The sequence below is a fragment of the Aethalodelphis obliquidens genome, unplaced genomic scaffold (genome assembly GCF_003676395.1).
Source record: "Aethalodelphis obliquidens isolate GAN/ISIS:26980383/991018 unplaced genomic scaffold, ASM367639v1 scaffold5, whole genome shotgun sequence".
NCBI lineage: Eukaryota > Metazoa > Chordata > Mammalia > Artiodactyla > Delphinidae > Aethalodelphis > Aethalodelphis obliquidens.
The window spans coordinates 67,343,861-67,354,904 of NW_020837949.1; positions in this window are offsets into that span (position 1 = coordinate 67,343,861).

Genomic DNA, 11,044 nt, shown 5'->3' on the forward strand with positions numbered 1-11,044 from the left:
ATATGTTTGAAAATCATCTTTGTCAAGCCATGTCACCAGATTTAACTCCAGAACGGGACACACTGTCTGTTTGCAGTGGCCACAGTGATGAACTGTGGAAATGAATGTCTCACCACTTGCACAGTAAATCTAAACTATGTAATGTTACAATGAGCATGCAAAATCACTCATGTTCTGCTTTACAAGGTCTAGGAGAAACTGAGAAGGGCAGATGTGTCAGTGTATATGTCCTTCAAAATCAGGGGCTCTAAAGCAGATCAACTGGACTTTCCTCTTTAGAAAAGAGCTAACACTGACTGTTCAGTCAGTTAGATTCAAGACCTTAGAACCATTTTCAACTACTGTATTGCTCAAGTAAAATTAATATCAGAACTCTGTAACATCTACCATTTAAAAAATCTATTGTAAAATCTTTGCCTAATCCTCATTTATGGGTTTGATATCTTCACTACCTTTTTCATAGTTCCCCAAATTCATTCCACTAATACTTTCATGATATCGTTTTCTACCTTAAAACCTTTCAATAATTCCTAATTATGTATGATATTAAAAATCAACTTCTTATCCTTGTTTTCATGTCCTTCCACAGTTCTATAGTATTTTCTCCTGTCTACTCCAAAATTTACTTTTTTTTAAACTGCTGGTCAGAGACTTCCCTGGTGGTCCAGGGGTTAAGAATCTGCCTTCCAATATAGGGGACGTGGGTTCAATCCCTGGTCAGGGAACTAAGATCCCACATGCCGCAGGGCAACTTAAGCCTGCACACTGCAGCTACTGAGCCTGCGTGCTCTGGAGCCCATGCACCACAACTAGAGAGCCCATGTGCTGCAACTCCTGAGACCGTGAGCTCTGGAGCCCACGCACTGCAACGAAGAGCCTGCATGCCGCAACAAAAGATCCCGCATGCTCTAACAAAGATCCCGCAGGCCACAACTAAAACCCAAAGCAGCCAAATACACAAATAAATAATAAAAATAAATAAATAAACTGCTGGTCAGTAATATTTAACTGTGGTAAATAAGATCCAATCCTGAAGAGGTAAAAGTTACATTCTTATATCTGCCCAGGTTGAAGGTAGCATGATAGAGTTGAAGAGGTAAAACGGGCTCATGTCCATTGGTTGCTTTCAGATCACTGCCATGGGTTTTAAGTCAATTGAGAAACTGCTTGATGGGCCATCTAATGGGTATTAGCTCATATATCACAATGACAGACTTATGGACCAAGGAAAACTACAGGAAACATTTCCCCGTGGTTAAAATATCTCTACTAAGAGCCTTCAACCAATCAGTAAATACCTCCTGCTTCTCTCAACCTACCAGTCTCAACTGATACTCTGTTTTGTACAGCTCAACTTTTTTTTTTTTTTTTCGCTTTACTATTATAGAGATCATTTATTATTTGGCAACTTTGGGAAACTTTTCAATTGATAGACATTCATATGCTTAACATCTTTAACATTTAATTTTTAATTTCAAAATGTTTAAGACTCAAATGAAAGGGGAAACAAACAGTCTAAAATCCTTTGTACACTCCTAGGAAATAAAAAATATGTAGGAAAAAATCAAAAATCTATTTTCAATATTTTTATATCAATTATATGTCTATAGCTTTAAAATGTTTTCCTCTTGGCTGTTTCCTTGCTGTCATATTGTAGAGTAGTGGTTTTTAAACTTTGGAGTGCATTGGGATGATCTGATATACATATTTAAAATGCTGGTTCTAGAGCCCATTCCCAAAGATTCTGATTAAGTAAGTCTGGCATGGAACCCAGGAAAAGATGTTTTCTTTGGTTGGCTTCAGGCTACTTTTTTTTTTTTTAACATCTTTATTGGAGTATAATTGCTTTACAATGGTGTGTTAGTTTCTGCTGTATAACAAAGTGAATCAGCTATACATATACATACATCCCCATATCTCCTCCCTCTTGCGTCTCCCTCCCACCCTCCCTTTCCCACCCCTCTAGGTGGACACAAAGCACGGAGCTGATCTCCCTGTGTTATGCGGCTGCTTCCCACTAGCTATTTATTTTACGTTTGGTAGTGTATATATGTCCATGCCACTCTCTCACTTCGTCCCAGCTTACCCTTCCCCCTCCCCGTGTCCTTCAGTCCATTCTCTACGTCTGCATCTTTATTCCTGTCCTGCCCCTAGTTTCTTCAGAACCCTTTTTTTTTTTTTAGATTCCATAGATGTGTTAGCATACGGTATTTGTTTTTCTGACTTACTTCACTCTCTATGACAGACTCTAGGTCCATCCACCTTGCTGCAAATAACTCAATTTCGTTTCTTTCTATGGCTGAGTAATATTCCATTGTATATAAGTGCCACATCTTCATTATCCATTTATCTGTTGATGGACACTTAGGTTGCTTCCATGTCCTGACTATTGGAAATAGAGCTGCAAGCAATGAACATTGTGTATACAGCTCATTTTAAAACCACTCAAACCAAGCCCCAATACCCCGTAAAAGCTTGTCATTATTTCCTCAGATTGAGAAACTCCCAAGGTTTGCCTGTGGAGTGTCCTCCCTTGCTACATCAAGCTAAATAAACTTGGCATTGTATTACTACAGATGTATCCTTGGTAGCCTTTGGCCAATGGGCTTCAAAACTACCACTAATGAAACATGCAATCTTGGCCTATTTACTTAATACTCATGAACCTTATTTCTCTTTCCTTGTATAATACTGATAATATTTATCCCATAGTATGTAGTGAGGTTTAGAGACAATATGGAAAAAGTACCTAGTGTGATATATACTAGATAGTAAACATTAGTAGATAGTGGGTAATCATTTTATTGGTATATTTAAGTTGTTTTTAAAAATACAAGTTGTACCTAATAGAATTGGCAGTGCTCCTGATATAACTTCTGGTTTATTTCTTTTAAATTCAATTTTCGTAGTAGCCCATGTCTGGGAATATAAATCTGAATGAACTGTCAGACAGGGACATCTTGAATAGGGACAACTAATGCTAATTTGGAGGACTGAATAGAATGTTCATAGTCTATTGGCTTTTGAAAACTAGAACTAAAACTGGACTCAATGACCTTTCAAAATTTTCTGTCCTTATTAAATCATGCATCCAGAAAAGAAAAAGTCAGCATCCTGCATTCTTGATGTGATCAGAATTTGATCAAGATTGTGAAAGATGAATAAAAGGGAAGCAGTATGTTTTGAGACAAACGAGCAAAGTAATTTAATAAAATGACGGTAAGGTAATGAGAAAATGCAGAGATTTTCCAATTTCCTGTTAGAGTGTATGCAGTTTCAAATTATAATTAATTAGGGAGGAGGCCAGTGCCAAGGTCAATGCCCTAGGAGGCAGACACTGAGACTGACACTTGCTTGCATGTGATGTATTGAGCAGCGCTCTTCAGAACAACAACCAAAAGAGAGGTAAGCAAGCAGGACTGGTCAGAGGAAATAGACAGACTGTGAAAGGGTGACCACAGAGGACTGACCTGGTTCCCTGGGGGGCTCCGGAGTTGGCGTTCCCCTTAAGAGATTTCCCAAATTGAGGCAAGGGTGCTCACAGCTTTTGTTCCCTTTTACTCCTCCACCTGTTGTGGAGACAAAGCTCCCTTTGGCAGAAGGCAATTCTTGGGGAGGGTTGTGAGCCAGGAACACCCTCAGCTGTGGAGGGAACTAGTGCATTGTTTCTAAAGGGGGGTCTATTGAGTGGACCTTAACATCCACTACAGTAAATTTACAAATTTATCTACTCCTGTGTTTTAGGACATATTATCTGTCTTCAAATGTCTTCTATTTGCCCTTTGAGGAAATAAAGTAAATATTAATTTAAGACTTATTGAGGAAAGAAGTTTGAATGAGTCTATATTATCAAATGCAATAATAAGACATTCTTAAAATAACTACCCCTTCTCCTTTCTGCATGTAGATTGTTGTGCTGCGGTTTGACAACTATTTTCACCTCGCTCTCCTGTCTGTATTTATTCTTTGAAATATTAAAGTAGATTTACGCGTGGTGAGGATGAACATCTTCAGAACTGGGTTGCTCATGCCTTTGTTCTTTAATCACATTTTTGGTGGGTTCCTATTTATTATTTTGTCAATAGCATAACAGTTGATTTCTAATTTTGCTCTTCTTCTTATTCAAAATTGGTAGAAGGCTGCCTGAGACAAGCAATTTGCCAAGTGCAGCCACTGAGCATTCAACTGCTAGTGCATGGAAGAAAGGAACAGCTTCAGAGGTGCTTGTGTGAGACATACATCACATACCAATTTATGAGCTGAAACTTTCCCCAAATACATTTATTTGGTTTCTACATGAGACTGTTACCATTTGATTAATTTATTTACCTGGTGATATAATGTAAAACAACCATGTAGGATATTTGCATTGGTTTTGTCTTTCCTTCATTCAGTTTCTGAACGTCACCTCAGTGGTGATCTATGCTAGTCTGTTTCCTGCTGCATATTCCTATTTCCTGATCCATAAAGGCTATGTCTAGTACTTCATCAAGCAAACATGAACATTTAATAAATTATTTTCACGTGTGAATCACATGACTAGGTACCAACTTCTTTTATAAGAAGAAACACTATTTAATAATGTGCTCCATCCATTTGATTTTTTTTTTTCACCAGTGTCCGTGATATCTCCTTGAAGCCTTGTACCATTTATGAGGAATGTTAAATAGGTAAAGATAAAATGCTTCCCTGCAAATATTTAAAGTATATATTCTGAAATAAAACACTTTCCCTAGTAAGACAGTAGAACTGCGACATTCTTGGAGACAAAGAGAGTAAAATATGAGGCTAACGTTCAGCTGAAAATGATGGCTTGTCCTGCTTGAGATGACTGACATGGTCTTAGCATGTAACCTGTGCTTCATTCCACCCCGGGCATTGCCATTCTTTTGTTCTGCCCATTGGAGTCTTCACATCTACTGTGGAAAGCTCAAAGACCATTTTAACTTATCCGCAGGGATAGTGCCGTTCATTTTCCATTCTCTATTGAGACGCTAAAATCTCTCAATGAGTACCTTATTTTATGATCTCATTGAGCCTAATACATCCTGATGAGGAATCAATTGTACCTGTGGAACACCTATGTCACTTTCAGTAAACCTCTGAAGGGTAATATCACCCTAGAAATGAGAAAAATGTGTCCACAAGCCATGTGTACTATTTGAAATGCATAAAACTCTCATTTTAAAACAAATTATCCTTGTTCATTCTCTTTTAGATAAACAGAGGATGTGTCTTTTCTGTCACGCTCTGTTTTGAGTGTGCTGTTCTGATTTGCCCATTCCAAGTTAAAGAAAATGGAAATAAATTGATATGTCTTGGAAAGTTCTCTGACCCGATATACTTGATGAACAAAATAATGTGATGATTAAAATTTTCAAGTTTATTAAAACCTATTCATTTTTATTCTCTTTAATGTGTATGTATTATGTTATAGGTCTACAACAAATTTGGTTGCTACTTTTAAAACTAAGAATCAGTGTTTTAGACATTAGCATGACAGAATGCCCTTTTAGAGTTTAGAATAATAGGATATATCATTTCACTAGAACCTTAAGAAAACTTCAAGAGGTACCCATTTTATAAATGAGGCCTCAGCTCAGACAAGTTAATAAGTAAACTGCTTGAGTCCACAGTACACGACAGGTCCAGAGCTTAAACTTTTGATTCTCAATCCAATTTCTTTACTCTTAACCATGGTACCTTTATTTATTGAAATGCACAAGGTCCATTGGCCTAGTTGAAAGATCCATTGTCTATGAAAAACTAACTAAAAATTTCAGCTTACCTAGCAGTGGTAGGTAAGAGTACTCAGAGTTAAGCGTACTGAAAGTTAAAGAAGGAAGAATGACAAATAGTAGTCAATACATGGATTTAAACATATGAGGCAGCAACATCTGTTTAAGAATTATAATTCTAAACACCTAGAGACAATAACATACCCTAGGTTCTCCTAAGTTTGTTCATTTGACACGTAGAAGGTGAACATGAACTAGACTATAGCAAAGTTCCAGAGGCCTAGGGACTTTGTTTGCAGTTCTATCCCTACTACATAAAACAGTACCTGGCACATAGTATAATATATTGAGTGAATGAAAGAATTAATACCTTTTAAACAGCCAACCTATGGAATAATTTATTAAAAAAAATAGTTCCTTGGCAAATATGAGATTAGATCCTTGGGCAGGAGGAAAAAATAAAAATTCTACTATTTTGAAATTACTCATTGAAGGCGGACTTTGATCATAAAATACAACCTTTGTGCTCAGAAAGTGTAAATCCTTGATTGATGTCTAATAAATAAATATCATAGAGCTAAGTTAATGAAGAATGCAAACTGGGGAATCTTTCAATGAATTTGGAGTGATTTTTTTTAAACTCTTAAACACTGAGGAAAAAACTAATGCCTCTGGTTTTAATTAACATTTCTTCTTGATGGTTTACAATTAAGCTAAAAAGACCAACAGGAAAGTCTTTCTTGGGGGGAAGCAAAAACTGCAATTTATTCCAACAATTATCTTATTGGTAAACACTTATTTCTGAGGCTCAATATTCTGACCTTTAGAAATGTCTACAATTTACGGACTGGTAATGCTTTAAAATAATTCTGTTTTTATTTCTGAAATAAAATACTTCCCAAACTCATTTTGACAGAAAGTCATTTGACAATCTTCTGTGTGACATTTTTACAATTAGTCTCAATTACATATGAAGAGTGAGCTGTTTGCCTCATCAGGTAATAGGCACAAAGATTAATAGAATGTTGTTGAACTGAAATGGACCTCAGATAACCTGGTAAAGCCATTTTACTTTTGCAAATGAAACGGAATGAGATCCAGAAAGCTGACGTGACTTGCCCAAGGTAACAGAGTGAGATACTATCAGAGCCAGGATTGAAATGCAGAACCCCAGCCCATTTAGCAGCAGGGGACTCAATCGGTACAGAAGCAGGGTCCTTAAAAAACTATGGAATAGTTTTTCTCTTGATTTAACCCATTTTGACAATTTACAGGTAGCACTGTGCCACTAAGTGCTGTCTAATGATAAGAAAGCAATGAAACCCCGTTTTCTCAAAGAAAAGAGTACCCCATACTCTGCAGTTATCTCTGGCTCCTCTTTCTTTCAAGTACTATATTCATCCTGTCACTGCCTCCTTTGAGGCTACTTATATATGTCTATCCAGAATCCATTCTCTTTCAAGATTCACCGACCTTGATCCAAACTGCAGCCGTCATTCATCTGTTTATTGCAGCAGTCCTCCTCTGTCTGGTCTCCCTGCTTCTTCTCCTACCTTCCTGTGTCTGTTCTCTAAAACAAGGTAAGTCAAGAGGTTTGTATAAGGCTGAAAATCTTTCTATGATTCCTCATCTGTCTCTGAATCTAAACCAAAGTCCCTACTGTAACCTCCAGGTTCCATGTTAATATTCCCTGAAAATTCAAGTCAAAGAGATAGAGACGTGTGTGTGTGTGTGTGTGTGTGTGTGTGTGTGTGTGTGTGTTTATTGGGAGTGGACGGCTCTCCTCCAAATTCATATTTTCCACTTCCAAAATCCCACCGTTCTCAGGGAGTTGCCAAACCCTATGGCCTCAACAGAACTGCTGGGACATACAACCAAATTCACTATCTACACAAGAAACACTATGTAGTATTTTTTTCCCAGTGTTTATCAAGTTGTAGCCTGAATATAGCTCAAGGGAAGTTTCAGATCCTTGGTGGCTAGAAGCAGGTATTTGAGCCAGTGAACTGATGTGGGTCTGTTCTGAACTAATAGTTGTTTACCTCTCAACCCAAAGTCTGCCACGAGGGCAGCAGGTTTTTCTATGAGATTAAACCATTTAACATCCCATTCAAGGATGGTCTCTAAAATTAAGGGCAAAAGCAACCTACGAAATGGGAGAAAGTATTTGCAAATCAAATACCAGATAAGGCGTTAATAGTCAAAATATAAAAAGAACTCACACAACTCAATAGCAAAAAAAGAAACAAAAAATGATTAAAAACTGGGCAGAGGAACTGAACAGACATTTTCCAAAGAAGAGATACAAATGGCCAACAGGTATATGAAAAGGTACTCAATATCACTAATCATCAGAAAAATGCAAATTAAAACCACAGTGAGATATTGCTTTACACCTGTTAGAATCACTATCATCTAAAAGACAAGAAATAATTGTTGGCAAGGATGTGGAAAAAAGGAACCCTTGTGCACTGTAGGTGGAAATGTAAGTTAGTGCAGTCACTATGGAAAACACTACAGAGGTATCTCAAAAATTAAAAATAGGACTACCATATGATCCAGCAATCCCACTTCTGGGTATATATCCTAAGGAAATGAAAACAGAATCTTGAAGAGATATCTGTACTCCTATGTTCATTGCAGCATTATTTACAATAGCCAAGATATGAAAACAACCTAAGTGCTAAGTGTCTGTCAATGGATGAATGAATAAAGAATATGTGAGATTTTATATATATAGTGGAATATTATTCAGCCATGAGAAAAGACATCCTAACATTTGTGACAATATGGGTGGAACTTGAGGGCATTAAGTGAAATAAGTCACACACAGAAAGACAAATACTGTACGATATCACTTATATATGGAATCTGAAACAGATGAACTCATAGAGACTAGAATGGTACCAGAGGCTGGGGGTGGAGGGAAAGGGGAGATGTTGGTTAAAGAGTGCAAACATCCAGTTACAAGATGAATCGGTTCTAGGGATCTAAAAGGTACAACTCGGCGGTTATAGTTAATAATACTGTACTATATACTTGAAAGTTGCTAAGAGAGTAGACCTTAAATGTTCTCACCATAAAAAAGAAATAGTAATTAGGTGATGTGATGCAGGTGTTAGCTAACACTATGGTGGCGATCATTTTGCGATGTATCAGTGTAATAGTACTATGTCAAGTATATCTCAATAAAGCTGGGAAAACATAAATGGGTAGCCTTTTATTTTTTCCCATAAAACAGCCACTGAAGGGAAAAACCAGTTGAAAAAAGAGACCTTATTTGGGCCGTATCACCCTTTTGAGCCAAGACTCAGCACGCTTATGGGGAGGCCATGCAGGTATGAGGAATGTTCTACAAAGTCTCTCACTTTTCTCCTCTCATTTCTACGTCTCTGTAATGTGTTATATCTGTGACTAACGTGGAAAAACTACAGTTAAGCCTTAGGTAGAAAATGCAAATGACAAAGAGAGGTGCAAATCAGGGTGTGGTTGCTGTAAGGATCTCATTCCCACAATATTTCATAATCAACGGTGCCTTTGGTGTAAGCATTTTTGTTTCTAGTTGGGTTCTATTTTAGAGTGTCAATACCCCTCAGAAAGGCACCGTGCAACTAAAATGTTATCTGAATGAGTTTATCCAGCCCTTTCTTCTCCATCAAGAGGGAAGAAAGTAACCAAAATATGGGGGCAGGTGTAGGCAGGTACAGGGTGGGTGGGATGAGAACCTAAAGGAAAGTGGGTAGTCTAGAAGGCGGGTAACTATTATTCAATCCATTGTACACATCTGGATACTAAGGCTGAGAAGCTAGCCTGCCAGGCTACTAAGTGGTGAAGCCTAGGTATGCACCTACCTATAGCTGACTCCGAAAATCCATACAATTATTTGCTAGACCAAAGTCAAGTTGACCTGAGGGTTAATTATGTTTAATGTTATCAAGCTGCCTACCTTTCCTTTGCTCTTGCTCTCCTAAAGGAATAATGGACAAATACAATGTTATAAACAAATCACAGCAGATAATTTTGAAAATGAAAGGCAGTATCACTTGGTAGTTCAGAGCATTAAGTAATCTTGGGCTAGTTGTCTCTGTTCCTCATTTTTCATCTGACAAAAATGAGATAAAAATACTTACATCCCAGGGTGGTTGTGAATCAAATGAGGGCTTAGAATACTGCCTGGCACACAGAAACCATCCAGGGAAGGCTTTGCTATTATTGGAGTTATTGGCTTCACTTCGATTCTACATCTTACTTTTTCCCCAACTGATCAGAATGTCTTTATTATTTTTATTTTTACTTATTTATTTATTTTTAACATCTTTATTGGAGTATAATTGCTTTACAACGGTGTGTTAGTTTCTGCTTTATAACAAAGTGAATCAGTTATACATATACATACGTTCCCATATCTCTTCCCTCTTGCGTCTGCCTCCCTCCCACCCTCCCTATCCCACCCCTCAAGGTGGTCACAGAGCACCGAGCTGATCTCCCTGTGCTATGCGTCTGCTTCCCACTAGGTATTTTACGTTTGGTAGTGTATATATGTCCATGCCACTCTCTCACTTTGTCACAGCTTACCCTTCCCCCTCCCCATATCCTCAAGTCCATTCTCTAGTAGGTCTGTGTCTTTATTCCTGTCTTACCCCTAGGTTCTTCATGACCTTTTCTTTTCCCTTAGATTCCATATATATGTGTTAGCATACAGTATTTCTTTTTCTCTTTCTGACTTACTTCACTCTGTATGACAGACTCTAGGTCCATCCACCTCACTACAAATAACTCAATTTCGTTTCTTTTTATGGCTGAGTAATATTCCATTGTATATATGTGCCACATCTTCTTTATCCATTCATCTGTTGATAGACACTTAGGTTGCTTCTGTGTCCTGGTTATTGTAAATAGAGCTGCAGTGAACATTTTGGTACATGACTCTTTTTGAATTATGGTTTTCTCAGGGTATATGCCCAGTAGTGGGATTGCTGGGAGAATGTCTTTATTTTTAAGGGAATTTTACTTTAATTTTGGGGTTAGTTTTGTATTTTTAAAAGTATTACATATTTGTTTAATAAAAGGCAAAACTGAAAATTAAAGTGCTTACGTTTTTCCTCAATACCACTTCTCACTCAGATGTTACTATTGTTTATACGCATATATAAATATATACACAATTTTTTTTAGTCATTTCCATTTCTTTTCCTGAGTTGTGACTTTGCTCTTCACAATTTCTGGCTATCAGTGACCATGAAAATGAACTCGAAACACTGCCCATCTTACAACAAACTAGCTCTAACGACAGATTTAAACGTGCA